The sequence below is a fragment of the Crocuta crocuta genome, unplaced genomic scaffold, assembly GCF_008692635.1.
Source record: "Crocuta crocuta isolate KB4526 unplaced genomic scaffold, BGI_CrCroc_1.0 scaffold113, whole genome shotgun sequence".
Taxonomy (NCBI): domain Eukaryota; kingdom Metazoa; phylum Chordata; class Mammalia; order Carnivora; family Hyaenidae; genus Crocuta; species Crocuta crocuta.
The window spans coordinates 10,406,878-10,426,242 of NW_027530368.1; the positions used below are offsets into that span (position 1 = coordinate 10,406,878).

Below are 19,365 nucleotides of genomic sequence, written 5' to 3' on the forward strand. Positions count from 1 at the left end.
TTTATTCTCCTCAGGACTGAGACCCATCTAAGCACACCTAAGGTCTGATTGGGATATGCCCTCTGGAATTCTAAGACAAGTCGAATTGCCTCCAGGAACTAATCCCAGTGGAAGAAAGAATCAAGGTATGGAGGAGGCATTAAGGGCAACAGATGCAGTTGAATATGTCTATGTGCATCATGGTGTCTGTCATTTAGATTGCTTGTAGCCCAGCCTGCTGGACTCATTCATTCTTTCAACAAATGGCTGTTGAACATCTACATAATCTGTCTCGGAGCCTTGTGACTCCAGGGTGGCTCTAATATAAGACTTAGTAAAGGCTCAAGAAACTGTTTTTTGCTCATCTTCTTAGGACACAGGAGGGCAGCAGTGTTGGCACCAGGACCCTCAACACCTCTGATGGCCTGGAAGTTGGACCCCTTGCACATGTCAGCAGCTGCAACAACAGTGGCAATACCTTTAGTGGGCAGTGATGAGACGGCTTAGAGGACTGGCAGCAGCTAGCTGCTTGTATCAGGTAAGGAGAATTGTGAACAGGTTTGGCAGCTGAGAGAACTGTTCTTGGAGCACCCAGGCACACATCCCTGGGCACCTTGACCTACAGGAGGTAGACGATTAACCCCCAGCAGAGATAGAGAAAATGAGATTTTGTAGCAATGGTTGTTACTATGTGTAATGGAAAACATTGAGTCCTTAAGGGAATCTATGACTTCTTGTTTTTCTGTCTTGGCAACATTTAAAGAACTACATGTTGCTTCTTGTGATAAAGTTAAGGTAATGTGCCTGCAGTGAACACAGTAGACACAAACATCAAATTTTGAACATTTGGTTTCCTTTTTAAAAATAAAAAGCAGGAAGATTATTATAGGCTTTGGGACATGAGGTTTAAAAAAAAATCACAGCACACATTCCTAATTTTTTCCCCCTCTCTCAAAACATTGCTATAAAATGAAACAACATTGCTGATGAGCTATTCTTTGGCACCAGTGGCCAGCTTATTGCAAAGGAAAAAGGACTTTGGAAGCAGCCACTCCTTTCCTGCCAGAATTTTGAGAGATTGATGCCCTCTTCTTTCTTTTCTGTAATGCCTGTAGCCTGTAGATTTTCCATTACTTTCTGAAATTCCAAACTGAAGTTTATTAAAAACATATTTGTTATTCTACACACACACACACACACACACACACACACAAACACACACACGTTTGAAAGTTTGGAGGCCACAAATGTTGGTAAGACCTAAGGAATTCCCCCTGAGTAACCAGAATTTTCCAAAAAGAGTCAAGCAGTTGCTACACTGCATTTAACTCGGTATTTTATGATACCTAATGAGCAAGGCATGTGGTATTTCAGTAATCCAATTAGATAGCAATACCTTACAGATTTTTAATTTTCTAGTAGAGCCATACTTTTTTTTTCTTGATTTCTATTTATTTAAAACCAACTTGTTAAACCCAAGCAAACGAAAAGCGTCACTTTGTCCCGATATTTCAGTTCTAGCCAGCCCAGAGCATCCACATTAGAATGTGAGTGGGGTGAGGGGTGGGGGACAGAGATCAGGAGATGTGACCCTTAACCAGCCATGTCTCCCCAGACAAGTCAATTCCCACAAAGGGGCCCAGTTTAACTATTGGTCAAATTGAAGGTAGGCAAATGGGATAGAGTTTTGTGATCAGCACAGAGATCTGTGGGTAGAGTTCTGCATTCCTTAACCTGCAGATTAAGACAACTCTCCCTGCAGAATCCTAATGATGGATAAAGTATCTGAAAGAAAGTTTTGCTGTGAAAGGACTCTCAGAAGCTATTGATACTATAGGTTTCTTCTTTATAAGGAGCTGGAGTAATTTTCTGCATACCTTTGGGTACAAGTGACTGGTATTGTTACCAGTCAATCAGAGGCTTGTTCCTGTATTAACTTTACAGAATTTAGTTTCCTGGAATACAAATTGTTAACAGGAATATGAAATATTTATTCAATTCTGTTCACGAGGCTTCTTTCCTTGATGCTCCTCCTTCCGGCTCCTACTCTTCCCCTTCCCTTCCTTTTTTTTACATGATTTTATATGTGGGTTATCAGATTAATCCCAAGTACAGCTTTTCTCACATTACTTACCTGCTCAACCTTAATAGATCTCTGTTCACCACAATATAAAACACAAACTCCTCATGGTACCCAAAGTCCTTCCTGTACCGTTTGACTCAACCCAGCTTCCCTTCCCTGTGGCCCATTACTCCATTTACCACAGACTTTCAAGCTTCCTGCTTTCTTTACATGTCCACAGATGTGCTGCCCCTATGACTTTGTGCCCCTGGTTCTTGGCTTCCCACTTCTACCTTTTCACATTCTGCCTATTCTTAACATTTAAGGCCAAGATTCTGCTCCCAGCTTTTCTTGGTCTCAGCTGCAGGCAACCCTTTTCTCTGATCTCCTATGACAACTTATCTGCATCTCTTTTGTAACAGTTATCACTTTGTACTCTATATTATAGATATTTGTGTTCATATCTTATCTTCCTCACTAGAAAAGCAGTTTCATGAAGTCAGAGAATATCTGTTCCATATTTATACTCCTCAAGGTACCTGGCACATAGTGGTTTTTCCACAAAGGTCTGTTCAGTGAATAAATAATACCAGATCTACCATGGAAACACGAACTTTTTTTTTTTTTTCTAGGAGAGAGAGAGACAGCATGAGCAGGGGAGGGCCAGAGAGAGAGGGAGACACAGGCTCCGAAATAGGCTCCGGGCTCTGAGCTGGCAGTCAGCACAGAGCCCGACGCGGGGCTCGAACCCACGAACCGCGAGATCATGACCTAAGCGAAAGTCGGACGCTTAACCGACTAAGCCATCCAGGCGCCCCAAACACGAACTTATCCAAACTCCTTCAACCCAGTTAGAACCACTCATGGGGCATTTTTTAAATTATGAATTGCTCCACTTATTTGTTATCTCTCTCTCTCTCAATCTCAATTTATCAACTTGTCTGGTTTCAGTGAGAAAAAAAAAATAGGAAAAAAAATTAGAAAAGTACAGTAACTTAAACTACAGATGTAGCAAGTAATTAATATCCAGTCCCTTCCTTCAAGCATTGTGCTGTTGTCAGCTTTCAAAAGTGGTTTAGGTCCACAGGATTTGTGTACTGTGATGTTCAAATGTTTGTTAGAGCTGATGCAACTCTATGAGAAAGGTCAACACTAACTCTGTGGATGGTACATACAAGTTTTAATCCAGTGAGGTGAAAAATTTACTTAAAGCACTGCTTCATGTGGGCCATTGAGAAAAGTCATGAACTTGGTTTTGGGGGAGAAAAGGGCCAAGAGTAGCTACTCAGTGGAAAATCTGCACTTAAGTGGGAGCAGCCAGTTGACCAGTCACAAGACAGTGATCATAATATGTATATACACACATATGTGTTAAAGTGGCTATGTATTTATATAAATATACATATCTACAAAATATATAATTTAATGATATATAATAAGGAATCATATATAAACCATTTTATTCGTATCTGTATTTTTTATGATGTTTGCCAATTTTTAGACAGTTACTCTCCAGAACTCCACAGTAAATACTTGAAATATATCCATGTGAATGCAAAAATAATTACCAAATATCAACAGACTTGAAAAAGTAATAATAATTGGGAATGCCCACACTTTGATGACTAGGTAAAACATGGCATACTTCTGCAATGGAATACTATTCAGTCATAAACAGGCCTGATAAATGCTACAACATGAATGAATCTTGAAAACATTATGTTTAGTAAAAGAAGCCAGACACTGAAACCACATAGTGTATGATTCCATTTATATGAAATTTCCAGAACTGGCAAATCCATGGAGACAGAAGGCAGCTTCTTGGCTGCTGGCAGCTGGAGAAAGAGGAAATGAGAGTGACTGCTGATGGCCATGGGGTTTATTTTTTGAGGTGATGAAAATGTTTGGAATTAGAGTGGTGACTATTGCCTAACTTTGTGAAGACACTAAAACCACTAAATTGCACACTTTTAAAAGGGGTGAATATTATGGTATGTGAATGGTATCTCAGTGTTAAAAAATACCAGCTTAAGATTGCTCAACAAGGAGGTTTTCCAGAGGTCTTGTCTAGCTGGCACTGAAGAGTGAAGAGTAGAAAGGTGGTAGTTGCTGAGAGGCACAGTCTTCAGCACACTTGCTCTCAGTAGTCAGTGAGTTTTATGGTAACTGAGCAAGAGATCTCCTAAATGCTTCTTCCCTGCTCCTCTGGGCTGAAGAGAAAGCTCTTACGTTACAGTGAGATAATTTTATTTGTATATTAGCTTGTAATTTTTCAAGCAAATTTACCCTCATTAGCTCATTTAATCCTCACATTTTATTTCTAAACGTACTTATATTTTACGCCTATTTAAAATTATTCATCCAGCACGAGAGCAAAAACATTCCATTTCTTGTAAGTGCGGTGGATTTCTCTTGGATTTCTCTGCGTCTGTGTGCTTTCCTCTCCTCTTTCTAATATATTTTACCCATATATGTCCAGTTCTGACTTTTTACATATCCATAGTTCTTTATGTTTCTGTTCTGTTTCTGAGTCTTTATTTTCAAGATGGCCATTTGTTCTTCATCCCTCTCCTTTTTCTGAATAAGACGCGTATGTTTTTTCTCTAAAACTATAATTTACTTCTTCATTTCCCCTAATCTTGGCTAAGTGACTCCAAAAATATTTAGTTATAGCCCGTGCAATGGTAGTTGCTGTCCCTATCCTGAACATTTTTATTGTAGAAAGATTGTTTATTAAAACATTTTGTAAGGTATTTCTGTTTTATATTATATTTAATATAAACTGTATTTATTATATTTATTCTTTTATTTCCTGTAGGCTTTGAAAGATTATTTTAATACTCAGATTTTATTATTTATCCTTTTATAAATGTACATCTCCTTTAAAATTTCTTTGATAATTTACTATCATACTTTTTAGATCCTCAGTCCTTACATTCCACTGATGATTCTTCCTTATACCTTCTGGAAAGATATTTCACTTCTATATTTATAAATCACCTTTCTTTAGCAAGATTGCTCTTTCCTCTCAGATGGGTGGAATTTGAAGCTCTGTCTCCAATTGTTGCATTTGCTTCCCTTTCAGAGTGTGTACCCGTTCTATACTTTACCTTTTCAGTGTTAGTGAATTCCCCTTTATGCCCCACATTTATTTTGTGGATATCCATACCTTTTTTTATCTTGCTCTTTTTTACATATTGTAAATGCTCTTCTTTCCCCCTAAATGATACCATTATAGCAGTAAATTGCATTACAATACCTTCTTTTTATATCTTCTCAAGTTTCTTGGAATTTGCCTGCACTTCTTGTGACAGGATCTATATACCATAAAAACAAAAACAGGAAGCCTTAAATAGCTCTCTTCTTTCCTCATTGTTTTTCCTGGAGTGTGGGGATTTGGTTCACAGGCCCATATCATATCCCCACTTAATTCTGCAGTTTACCTGGCATTTTAATGCTCTTGATAGTCTTAAAGAAAAAATCACCACTGGTCCACGCACAAGACTGCTTTAAACCAAGCAAGTAGTCATCCTATGGCCTTCTTCTGATATCTTAACCCTTCTCTCTCTAGTCCCTTTTCTTTCATTTACCTACACCATGGGATTATATGTCTGAATTCTCCATTAGACTGCAAGCTTGTCAGAAGACAAAAACTAGATCATATTCATTTCTGCTACCTTCCACATCTAGACGCAGCAGCACTAACAGCACAGCCAGGAAGGAGGTAGCAGCCATGCTCTGGGGCTGTGAGCTAAACCAGTAGAAGTGGACTTGCACCTTCAAACCCCAGAAAAAGGGGATGCAGGACTGTGAATTTTTGCTTAGTATGATATGCTTGCAGGAGAAAGCCAGAGAGGAAGTGAACCTCATGGAGATTCTGCCCCAGCAACCCCAGAGGAACAGAAGATAAAGCCCATCACCGTTGCCCTGCTTCAGGCCTCTCTCCTAGCCATGGCTCTCATGATGGGGTCTGAGCTTTCTCCTGCTCCTCACCTGGAGCTTTCTCAGCTCCAGGCGGGCTCTGGATCTGTGTTGCTGAGTGGCCAGGAATGTGACAACATTTCAGGTCTATCCTAGGAAGAGGAGGAGGAGAAGAAGGAGAAAAAGGATGATGTCAATGTAGATATGTTCCTGGAGGAGGAAGGCCCAGTCAGACAAATCAAGGCTGGTACCCAGCAACAGATAAGCATTGCTAAGGGGAATAAAAGTGGAAAAAGCAGAGAAGGAGTAAGACCTAGTCTTTTTTCAAGTTCTTATTTATTTATTTGGAGAGAGAGAGTGTGTGAGAGCGTGCAGGTGGGGAAGAGACAGAGAGAGAGGGAGAGAGATAATCCCAAGTAGGCTCCACACCATCAGTGTAGAGTCCTATTCAGGGCTCAAACTCATGAACTGGGAGATCATGACCTGAGCTGAAGTCGGACGCTTTAACCAGCTGAGCCACTCAGATGCCTGGGACCCAGTCTTAGACCTAAGAGCCTTGTGAGAAAGGCCAGCTCCACACTCAGACCTAAAAAGCCAGGATCCAAGAAATGAGGAGCCAGGAAGGCCTGGCCACAGTGACCAAGAGGGTCTGTGGATGGACCTTCCTCGGGGTGTGCTATGGACCTAGGATGCCCCCATACCTGGGCTGCTCTCTATCCAGCTTTGAATGTGATGGAGGTTTTGAGGGGACAATACAAGAGCCCCTCACCCCCAACTATCTGATTTTAGCAGGACCTAGAGAGAAGAGCCCTGGCCTCAGGGCCACAATGAAGTTTGCTTTGCCAAGAATTTTTTTTAATGACTTAGAAAAAACATTGTTAAATATGATTTTTAAAATATTTTGTTTCTCTCAAGTTCATTAAGTAGCTACTTCTCACTTCTCTCCATGCCACTGGAACATTTGTTTTACTTTCTCTCTTTTGCTAGTTTTTCTCACAGTATTGTGGCAAAACTGCATTACTATGGGTACAAGACTGCCTCTTAGGGGGAGGAAAATGTCTTGGCTCCAGTCAAAAATTAACGATTGCTTAACATAGTGAATGTACTAAATGCAGTGGACTGTACATTTTTTTAAGTTAATAGTTTATGTTATATGAATTTTACTTCAATTAAAAAATAACAACTGCATTATTTGAGTCAGTGACGCAAAGAACCTCCAGTTTGTAAAGACTCCTTGTCTTTAAAAATTCTGCTAATACTTTTCTTTCATTAACTTGGCTATTTTACCTTTCTCCCACATGCCATTGAAAACAACAATATAAGGTTGGTCCAGGCAATTGTCTGAAGGTTTTGTGAAACATAGCAGTTAAACCATCAACAGTTGGTCACAATTTATTTTTTTTACTATAATTACTACTAGTAAGGCATTCTGGTTTTGCTCTTTTAATGATACTCTCTTATTACTGCCCATTTTTTCTCTTCTCTTTTCTCAGTGTCTTTTCTTGCTCTTAAACCAGTTCCATTGAGAATTTTGCCTTACCACAGTGGCCACCTGTTTCCTGGAGACTTTAGATAAAGAAGACAGTACTTCTGGAGGACTTCACTTATTATGGGATTACTTGTTCCTGATACAGATTGGCCATAATATAGGGAACCTATATATTGTGCAGAAACTTGTTATAAATGTTGTATCCCTTTAATCAAGGGAAAGGGCATGAGGGAAAGCCTTCAACAGTTGATAAAAGTTACTACACATGTTTAAGAAAATAGAAATTTGAGTTGTGCAACATTTCTGATTTGTTTTTAACATAAAAGTGAAATCACCTGCTGTATTGTCAGGAGGCATCAAGGTTCAGGGAAAGTGGTCTGGCCATGCCACTAACTAAGTGACCTTGGACAGGCCACTTCTCTTAGCTGGTTCGATTGATTCACCTAGAAAATACAAGCACTGAATCTACTCTCCAAATTTTTTTTTTTTAATTCAAGGACTGCTTTTCACAGAACAACTCCACTCCCCAGGAATTTAAAAACATATCATTTTGTAAAGTATATTATGAAGTGGTTTTACATTAAATAATTTTAGATACTATTTTAATAAAAATATATTAAGTGGCACATGAGTGGGTCATTGAGTAGAAGAATGCCAGGGCTAAAGTCAGAAAGCCTATGCTCAAGTCTTGACACCATACTCACTGGTGGAGTAACTGGGTAAATCATTTGTAAATCATTTGACCCTAAGCTTCAGTTTCCTCATCTGAAAAATGAGGGTGATTATATATCTGATTCCTAGAGTTGTTGTAAGACTTAAATAAAAAAAAGTATAAGGCATTACTTTGGAAAAGTATCACTTGAGTGTTATCATGGAGCATGTGGCAAGACCTGAAGCAGGGTGAGGTGAGTGAGGTGCTCAGGGCTCCACATCTAAGGAGGCACCCACTCTCAGGGATCATGCTGCGCTGGCCGCTTCCTGAGAATGTCAAGCCCTGGCCCTCAGTCTGCCCTAGTCCAGGCGCTGGTGTTTGGCCACGCACAGTTCCTGTGAATAGGAGCCATATGGCTCTGCATGTGGGTCTGGTTTCTGAAAGACTACTTTGCTGTTGTTCACATACACTTAAGGTTGGTTAAGAGCAGCCTTTCCTTCTTCCCACAACCCATAAGGCTGCTGCCTAGGTAAAACAATTCTGTAACTTCCTTTCATCTTTCTTTTTTCTATTCCCTTATTATGCTACGTATATATCTGCTCATAGTTAGATGTTACAAGATACATTCATTTTATCTTCAGATATTCTTCTAGAATTCTTCTGTCTCACTACAATGGATTGCTAAATAGTATTATGTCTACCTTATTGTTTTCTGAAATTTCTATTCCTGAGGGGGAGGGTCTTTTAGCTTCTTTAACTTGCTTGCTTTCAAGGTAGAAGCAATTTGCTTGTCAAGTATAAAGATGTTATAAGATTATCATTAAAAATTCCAGAGGTGAATGGGTAGGAAAACAGCTCTTCTAGGCTCAGAGCCAGGGTCCTAGATACACAAACAAGTTGCTCTCTGCACAGATTTTTCAAGAGCAATTCACATGCCCACGTGGATCTGACTGAAGTGGACTTTTCAGGGTAACTGGTTAGTAACAAACCTCTCATTGAGCTAGTGTGCCTGGTTAGTTTGAGGGCTCTCTAAAATTGCACCCAGGTAGAGTTTTAAAACTTACTGCCCGCTTTTCCACTGGTGTTCCCTCAAGCCACTCTTAAAATTTTCCCCATAATGTCCTCTACTTGTCTTTTAAATCTTTGCAGATACCCAAATATCACTAATGACATTTTGAAACTAAATGTGTCACAGAAGAATTATTATTTTTTTAAATATATGAAAATATAGTCAGGATCAATGATTAGTAAGGTAGGAGAACTGGCAAATCAATTCCCTAGGAAATGTGCCCCACAGTGAGAGTGTTGACAAGGTTCTTTCAAAGAGTGCATTTTTGCTCTTTAGTAGTTAAGAAGGAGAAGAAAAAAGGCTTAACATCATTTTTAAGTCTATTAGTTTAATGGAAAGTTAGAACATAGATGAAATATGGCACTTGTAGCCCATTATTTTTCCTTTTGTGAAACAGAAATATATTAATGGTGAAGAATTTCAGTTTAGCAATGAACAATTGACATCAAACCAAATGCATTATTCGGGTGTTTTTCCTTTGTTACTTGGCAGTCTGTATTTTGGGGGTTCTTATTTACCCCTCACAGAACTTTCCCAAATTGGGCAGATGTGCTAGATGTGTGGGTTGTCAGTTAAGGATAAAGGGACTTCGAATTGAAATCCAGGTAGCAAATCTACTGAAATGCCACATAAATTTACCAGATGTTTAAAACAAACACTGTCCTGAATATTGAGATTATGGGAGGGTTTTTTTTTTTGGGGTCCCTTTTTATGTTTTTGAACTTTGCCAAACTTTCTCAGTGAGCACAGTACTTTTATAATAATAGTAATGAAAGAGTAGGGGAAAAATAGGAATGTTTTCTCTAAGGATTTGCAGTCCTTGTGTCCTCACCTTTGGTGGAGGTGTGAGAGATCTCAGTGGTGAATCAGACTACCATGGGTGGGGCCAGAGGGCAGTAACTGGCCCACAGTGTGGCTCACCAGCAGATCAAATTGGCGTAGGGAGAGGGTATGGTAAACTTGGATACCATCCAGACCAGCATTGATATGCATTCATTCATCCATAATTTAACAGCTATTTAAAGAATGCCAACCACATGGAAAGCATTGTGTGAGAAGCTAGGCAGCCAATGATTAACTCCAGCATGGAGCTTCTGTTCTAGAATTCTTCAGTTAGTGTTATAAGGGCTGCAAAGATGTAACAAGATTTTAAGAGAGTTTATGCTAGCAGAACCTGACCAGGACTTTGGTAGGGAGGAAGGTGGCTGTGAGGAAGTAATATATAGTTTACAGTTCTGAAGAGTAAGCAGGAATCAGTTAAGTGTGAAGGGTGGGGAAAAGGAAACATTCTGGGGAGTGGTTTGTAGAGAGGCTCAGAAACATGAAAAAGTATATAAACATCAATGAACTGAGAAGCCATTGTAGCTGGAGCTAAAGGAGCAAAGAGTTACTAGATGTCAGGGTTTGTTTTGTTTTAAAAGAACAGCCTGGCGGCCCTGTGGAGTCTGGACTAGAAAGGGCAAGAGGAGAGGCTTGCCCTGGAGGAGGCTATTGCAGTGGTCCTGGTGAGAAATAATGGTGGCCTGGGTGATGGTTGTGGTATCAGGCTTGGGGCATAATAGAAATAGACAAATTCAGAGAGATAATACGGGAGGTAGAATTGACAAGAATTGCTGCTTGTTGGTTATAGGAAATAGAAGGTTGTGAAGAATGACTTCCAGATTGCTAATTTTAAAAACTAGATGGTGATGTTACCTACTGAACTAGAGGACACAGAGAGAAAAGTTTAGTAGGGAAGAACATGAGTTTCATTTGGGCCATTGTAATTTTTAGGGTACCTCTGAGACCTTCCAGTGGGGGTAGTGAGATATCAAGATCTGGAGATTACAGGAGAGGTTTCTGTAGAACGCAGTAGCAGGAGCTTCAGGCAACATTCATTGTCAGATTGGTGCAATCTTCTTAATTCCAGGGAGGTCCAGCCAGTTAGGTGCTATGTGCAGCTACTGGGAAATCCTTAGCCCCTCAGAGAGATGTGGGTAGAAGCACATTTACAAAGTGACACATATGTTACCTTGTGTACTCCTCTAAGGAAGGTATATCTTCATAGTTTGTGAATAAGGAAACTGAAGCTAACAGGAGTTAAATTGTCTGCCCAAGTCTATTGAGCTAATAAGTAGTGAAGTGGGGAATACCAGTCTGGGTTTTAACCAGCAACAGCTGGCAAACTTGAAGGATGATAATTCAAGGAGGAATTGTCTGTTTCACAAAGCACAGTGAAATGAGGATACAGAGTGGGAGACCATGAGGAATAGCACAGTAAACTGGGCCTAATATTTGATTACAGTATCAAGAGGAGAGAATAGCTCCCAGAGAGCAGCGAGGAGAAAGTAGTGTGTATAGAAGCTGCTTTGAAAGGAGCAGCGGTTGTCAGTGAAGGGATACAGCTGCAGACAATCTCACTCAGTTCTCTGTCTTCCACTTGTCTCCTATTTAGGCTCCCACTGGCCAAACCCAATAGGAAGCCAGAAGGCTAGGTGTACCAGAGTAGAGGGTGGAGCATGTGATCAAGAGGGAGCAAATAGAATAGCAACCATGTTGGGACTTCCATCTGGGTCTTTTCTGACTGCAAAACCCATGCTGTTAACCTTTGGAGCTCCCAAGTTTTGATTAGAAAACGTTGCTCAGGGTAAGGCCCTGATGTGGTGGAGGACACACGGAAACCTGAGCAGAAGCCCATCCAAGCTTGCAAGTACTGGACACCAGGTAAGAGAGGAAAGCTGAAGTTTGCTGAGGAGTTCGGCCCTGGGCCCATCAGATACCTGTGAGCTGACCACCTCTGACCCCATCTGCTTAGTGTAGGATGCCTCCCCTCTGAAGTAGGCCAATAGTGAACATTCATTGTCATTTGATAGATTTGCAAACGATTAAATCAAGGAGTTGAGTGGCAGCTCAATGTATGCACACATGCCAATTTTCCTTGACTCATGTATCTGAATCAGGATATGAATTATAAAAGCAGTGACCATCAATTCTTCTATATAAAGAATTCTGTTAAAGAGCTCTTTGTTTCAGGGTTGCCCGGGTGGCTCAGTTGACTAAGCATCGGACCCTTAGTTTAGGCTCAGATCATGATCTCATGGCTTCATGAGTTGGAGCCCCAAGTTGGACTCCATGTTGATAGTGCAAAGCCTGCTTGGGCTTCTCCGTCTCCCTCTCTCCCTGCCCCTCCCCGACTGGCGATTTGTGCTGTCCCTGTCTCTGTCAAAATAAATAAATACACTTAAAAAAAAAAAGAATTGTTTGCATCAGGGGCACGTGGGTGGCTCAGTCATTTAAGCATGGGACCCTTGATCTTGGCTCAGGTCATGATCTTCTGGTTGGTGAGATCCAGCCCCAACCTTAGTCTCCATGATGACATGGTAGAGCCTGCTTAGGATTCTTTCTCTCCCTCTCTCTCTGCCCCCACCCCACTCATGCTTTCTCTATCAAAATAGATAAATAAACTTAAAAAAATATACAACTGTTTGTTTCAGGGCTTTGTGTTCAGTTGTCCTTATTATCACTTGAAATGTCAAATGAGATAATACTTTGCTGTTGACGTTTCAGGCTCTACCTTAGTGACTATCTGTCCGGTATGGCAGCATACTCAGTTAACTTTTTCAGACTAGGGGGGATTTAGGCTTACAAATGTATACAGTAATTTAGATGCCCCATTCTTTTTTATATAAATAAATTTTTAATGTTTATTTATCATTGAGAGACAGACACAGAGCTTGAGCAGGGAAAGGGCAGAGAGAGAAGGAGGCCCAGAATCTGAAACAGGCTCCAGGCTCTCAGCTGTCAGCACAGAGCCCGATGCAGAGCTCGAACTCCTAAACTGCGAGATCATGACCTGAGCTGAAGTCAGGTTCTTAACCCACTGAGCCACCCAGGTACCCCATAGATGTCCTATTTTTGACATTCATTTTAGTGGGTTGTTTTAATATTTAGTTTCTTGTTATGATTTTATTTGTCCACTGTATTGTTTCTGTTTAATTGCTCTATAAATTACTACCATCCCTAGCAGAAATTCTCAAAGAACAGTACAACATGCACATTTAGAGGTCATAGGAATGTTGTTTACGTTTAAGAGCTCAGCTTTTATTTTTTCAGAAGTCACCTCAACTCAGGGGTCAATGGAAAGAGACACATTGGAATTATATTGTTTTCTATGTAGGAAAAACTAAATGAGGAAAGTTAAGTGGAAATTTGGCATACCATAGAGTAAGCCATGGTAGCTATTTCATTTGGGTTAAAAACCTACATGCACAAAATTAGCTAGGGAATCTGCCTTGAGAATGGGCTAAAAAGAAATTGAGGATAACATAATTCATCTAGCATTTTTTAATTAGGTTTTTTTTAAAGTAATGGTACAAATAGTATAGAAGATTCAGAGTACCAAAAAAAGAAAAAAGAAAAATAGGAAATTACCTTCCCATCCCATAGGCAATAATTATTAGTTAGGCAATAATTAGTAGTTTCGTAGGTATCTAGGTGCATATATAAGTAGAGACAGGTGATTTTACATAAATATCAGTAGAATAGAGATAATGCTTTACACTTTGTTCTTTTCATTTGGATATACATCTTGAGGATCATTTGGTGTCAACACATATAAATCATTTAAGGCTGATTTCTAATTGAGTTTCAATGTGTTCTATGTAATATCAACTATTTAGTATTTGATTCTCTTGCGATATAGTGTGGTAGCTTTTATAAATATTGCATTGCAAATATGCTCAGGAAGAATGTTTACTCACTACCTATTGGGAGCAGATGTTCTTTACCTCTCTTTACACACACACACACACCACATCTGTCCAATGAAGCTTGTAAATTGTATTGTACAGATGTATATCTGACTAATTCTTGGTCACTTCATCTGTCAGTTTCTGATAGGGTTATGTGAAAATTTCTCACTATGATTGTTGTGCAAAATTATTCTCCATTTGCCCTATGGTCTATGGATGCTCAAAAAGAAAGATCTGCTAGTGTGAAATGATAAATTAAAAAGAAAATCCATTCTTAGCCTTCTGCCCCACTCTTTCCGTCTAATTTCTGATTACGCTTGGCACACGTCCTTGTCCCACCTTAACGATGAGAACTCATTTGGGGCAGCGTCTCCAGCACAGCTCTTGTTCTTATTGACCCTGATAATTCTGTTCGCTCAGCTCCTTGGGGAGTCATGGCTTCCCACTGTTGCTGGTCTTTTGGTCCTTACCATTCCTTCTTGTTCTTTCAACCCTGTATACATCTCCATAAATAATCCATTCATTCAGTTATCTTCTGTGATACTGTTCTGAGCATGACATTTTTTACCTGTCAAGACTCTGAATTTTCCATTCTTCAAATAATTCAATTTTTATTGTATCAATTTCAAATGTATATTGTTAAGTACACATAAGCTTGTGATTGATGTATCTCTTTGGTAGACTATTCACTGCATACTAATGGGTTTTGGTTAAATATTTTGTCTGATCGTAACTGATAAACAAGTCATCTTTTAGTTTATATTTACCTGGGATCATTCTTTCTGCCTTGTTTTTCAGCCTTTCTGATTGGTTTTGAAACATATGTCTTTAACAAAGTTTATAATTTGATTTGTAATCCAATGTGATAAAAATAGCATGTGAATTTTATCCATTCACATTTATTATGATTACTAATACATTTGAACCTATTTCTGCCAACTTATTTGGGTTTTCTGTTTGCTCCCTCTTCTAGTTTGGACCTAGATTATGTTTTTACTTTTTAATATATAATATGCTTAACTATGATTTTTTCCTAAGGCATGAAATTGTTTAATATCACTCTCCTTTTCTCTGACAAGAAATGGATCTTAGCATTTCCTCGTTGAACATCTCATCCAATCTTCCTTATCATTATAGAGAATTTAAATTCCACCTTTTTTTGGTGTAAAAATAGATTTCTTCTTGGTAGTCAATAATTAAAACACAATTGCCAGCATGTTTTATCAGTTCTTTGGTGGCAGCTCAGTGACCTGGTCCTGCAGTGATGTGGGGATACCATAGATCTAGCTCCTAAACAAGTTGGTGACTGGCCAGGTAATTGCTGTGAGATGGTACCTGTTTCCTATTGCCTTCCTAGATAAGCTGAGACCCCAAATGGCAGCCAGGATGGTAATGTCACAGGTGTGAGATTCTCATTCCTGCCCTCATTTCTTGTCGTGGTCTCTGCCCTGAATCCTAAACAGTCCTGCCCACTTGGGACCTGGAATGACATCTTTGTGTTTCTAACCCATTTCTGGAACAGTGTTTACCATATTTTGAAGTATAACTGTATATTCAAAGTGTTCTCCTTTTATATTTTACCTGTTATTGCCATGTATTTTTCAAGTATGCATCAAATTATAAATTTATGATTCTGTCTTGACTGGAAATTGAATCCCAAAGTTTGTATTGAGGATCTACAATGGACTTCTTTGCCCAAAGGCACAAAAATACGTCTCTCTTTTCAAGAAGCTTATCATTTACTTACATACATACATGAAACAATTTTAAAATACAAGACAGAATAATATTCAAGTGTTATAAGTTTCTCTAGGTGTAAAGAGAAGCTCCACAAAGCTGGCATGGCTGAAATGGCTGTTTGCTCTAAGTTTAGTTGGGAGGGAAGATGATGATTATATGCTTGTTAAACAATACCCAGGCTGGTGTATTCATCCTCACATATGAAAGAACATTTATTAAGTAGTATAGCCTATAACTGTAACTTGTCCTTTTCCAGGAGCTCAAGAGAATATCTAAACTGCACCTTTAAAAAAACACAGTTCATTGACTTTGAACTGTCTCTAATATATCTAATTCATTGCTAGACTCTTCTAACCTGCTGGGAATGTTGTGCATAGGCACCACTAACACTGTTCATATACTTATTTAGAAAACAAAAGAAAACAAAAACAAAACAAAAGAAACCCCAGGATATCCTCAGTTATGAACAATTGATTCCAACTGATATTTTGTCTTTTTCAGATATTTAGCAGTCAGTTCTAATGAGGTTAGAGCAAAACCAATCTTATTTGTTTACATCCAACTATGGAACAGGCTCTTTGGAAAGGTTTCATATGGCCTTCTCGTCCTTGAGGTGGCAGTGAAATCCCCACACCTGGCCTCTTCCCTGGCTGAATCTGCATCCTCTCAATGGTTGGCTCTTGTAAGGTGAACTTCCCATAAATTGGGGAGCAATGGACTGTGATTTACTGAATTGGTCTGATTTGGCAGACTGTAAATTCAGGTGTGGGGATGGAATTGCTTCTGAGTCACATTGAATCTAGATCTCAACCAGCTAGTAGTAATCATATTTCCCCCTGAACTCTAATTTATCTCTACCCCTCTGGTGGCATTTTAAAAAGATGAATATCTTAAATTATAACTTTTGTCCCCTCTCGCCTATGCATTTCTTGAGGGAAGAAGTGATGACCAATTTATTTTTGAATCCCTCAAAAACTTTAGCAGACTACTAAAGTGATACAAAGAAGCCGTTAATACGTGGCGGTATAAGAGTCAGATAAGTAGGTGTGTGAACTGACCCTGCCAGATCTATAACATCATTCATTCATTCTTCAGCCTAGATTCTTTGTATCCATGTCACATCGTTTCTGCTTCTCATTTTAATAACAATATTATTAGAAGTGGGACAAAGAGGTTAAGTAACCCACCTAAGGACACACAGCTAATAATGCACAGATCTAGGGTTTGAACCCTGGCAATTTGACCTAGATTTCATGCTCTTAACCATTTTGGGTATAGTATCAGACACATGAGGAACTCAGTAAATACCCATCTTCTTGCTGTTAGTCTTTAGCCCCATTCTTTCTCATGAGAGAAACTCCAACACCGGATCCATTGCGAGATAGAAGTGACTTACTACTTTCCTGGATAAGCCTTTATCTGGACATTTTGTTTAAATTTTAGAGAGAGAGAGAGCATGCTGGCAGGGGGAGCAGGGGCTGAGGGAGAGAGAGTGTCTTAAGCAAGCTCCACGCTCAGCATGGAGCCCAATGTGGTGCTTGATCCCACAGCCTTGGGATCACGACCTGAACTGAAATCAAGAGTTGGATGCTCAACCCACTGAGCCACACAGGTGCCCCTGGACATACTTTTTTTAATCCTGTGAAAGTACTAGACCATGTTCCTGACTTCACTTCTAACCCCAATACTTTCACAGCAGAGAGAATTATCAGTGTTAACAAAAAGGAGAAGAAGTGGCAACCATCTAAAATGACAGATTATCTAGATATAATTTCTGCTGGCTTTGGAATGCAATCCAAGTCTCCACCTACATGTTGCCAACCATCTCACCCTGACTAATGACAGTCTGTCGCTTCATTGAACAGCAGAACCGAGCATATATTATAAAAACATATATGTTTAATGCTAATTACACTAATACTTTTAGTCTATGATTCTTACAGCATGTTTGATTATATACTATATATTTTAATTTTCTTTAAATGGGCCTTTGGATACATTTGAACTAATTCAATAAATATTGAGTGCCTCCTATGTGCTAGGCACTGTTCTTGGTGCTTAGGATTTATCAGTGACCAAACTAAAGATCCCAACCTGCAGTGACTTTATATTCTAGTGTTAGAGTTACTAAGCAGTGGTTTTGGTATTGGAATTCACATTGTAAATTTATCAGGTGAAGGCTGGGTGTTTGATATACAAGAGTAACTCAGATTTTCAATAAGTTCCAGATTACCAGGCACTTTTCATTCTCAAGACTTCACTTAAGTCTGATGGAGGACAGGTGGGTGGGAGAATGGTTAAATGGGTGATGGGTATTAAGGAAGGTACTTGTGTTGAACACAACACAAGTGACTATCTAAATATGCACCTCCCCTCCCCCGTAGTGATGGAAAGCAGGTGTTTCCCAGAGCCTCCATAATCCCTGCCTTCCTCTTATCTTGAAGTCCTTTTCACCTAAAACGACTTGTTGTGAGTGCTTGGGATTTATATTATCATAATGAAATTTTGGATTTCTCATATGCTTTGAGATAAACCTCTCCTGTTTCTTGTCAAAGTTTTGCATTTCATTTTTCTTGTTTATCCTTTGCTCTTCCAGCAATGATGTTCTTTTATTTTCCCCTCCAAAATGAACCAATTATAATTTTCCACTTGAAAATAAATTTCATCATATTTTATTCCCTGTTTTCCAGGTCATTTGTTTTTCCAAGTGACTCAGCTCTTGCTAAGAATTTTGTTAGCAGCTCCCAAGTATGATGCACTGTAATTCTCCTTGAAGGTGAAAAGTATAGGAGCAAGTCTAGCCTTTGGCCTGAGGCTTTTACCTAGAATCCTAAAAACTGAGCTTATATGTGATTTTGACTGGTCTACATGCTGACCTTTTCCCCCACCAAAAAGGTATCCAGAGACTTCTTATTTCAACCATTACTGTAACCTCTGTGCCATGAAGACTGATAAAAGCAGTAAATGCAGGGCACCTGGGTGGCTCCGTCAGTTAAGCATCTGACTCTTGATCTCGACTCAGGTCATGATCTCACAGTTAGTGAGTTCAAGCCCTGTGATGGGCACTGGCAGCACAGAGCCTGCTTGGGATTCTGTGTCTCCCTCTCTCTGTTCTCTCCCCTTCCCCACCCTGCCTCTCTCACTCTCTTTCTCAAATAAATAAACTTAAAAAAAAATAAATGCAAGTGAAAATTACTTATCTTAATACTTCAGTTGATAGTCTTGCTTTTCATTATTGCTTTATAAGTCAATAGTAAGTCTTTATAAGGTGGCTCATAACTAAGGAAATGTGGAGATGTCAGTTTGATCAAAACATCAAATTACTACTAGAATGAGATTATAACATAAGTTATGTATTCTGTGAGTATTCTCAGCATTATATTTATCATATTAACTAGGCCTCTAAATTTGGGCAGTCTTCCTAGTTCAATAGACTGGCATTAAATTCTAACTTCAGTTCTACTGCTGATAGGCTGTGTGGGGTAAGTAAACCATTTGTTGTTTCTTTGCCTTTGGCCTTGTAAAATATAAAAGTAGAAAAAGATTGGGGCACCTGGGTGGATCAGTTAGTTAAGTGTCTGACTATGGCTTAGGTCATGGTCTCAAAGTTTGTGGGTTCGAGCCCCTCATTGGGCTCTGCGCTGATGGCTTGGAGCCTGGAGCCTACTTTGGATTCTGTGCCTCCCTCTCTCTCTGCTTCTCCCTAACTTGTGTTTTCTCTCT

The 19,365-nt window shown here is 39.4% G+C and overlaps 1 long non-coding RNA gene across 1 annotated transcript in view; it reads left to right on the forward strand.

The window, feature by feature from the left end:
* The first annotated feature begins 364 nt into the window (after positions 1-364).
* Positions 365-19,365, forward strand: part of LOC144233359 (uncharacterized) — a 64,904-nt gene continuing 45,903 nt past the window's right edge. Inside the window, exon 1 of the long non-coding RNA XR_013335653.1 lies at positions 365-517. This is a non-coding gene — a long non-coding RNA (uncharacterized LOC144233359). The remainder of the gene's footprint in view (positions 518-19,365) is intronic.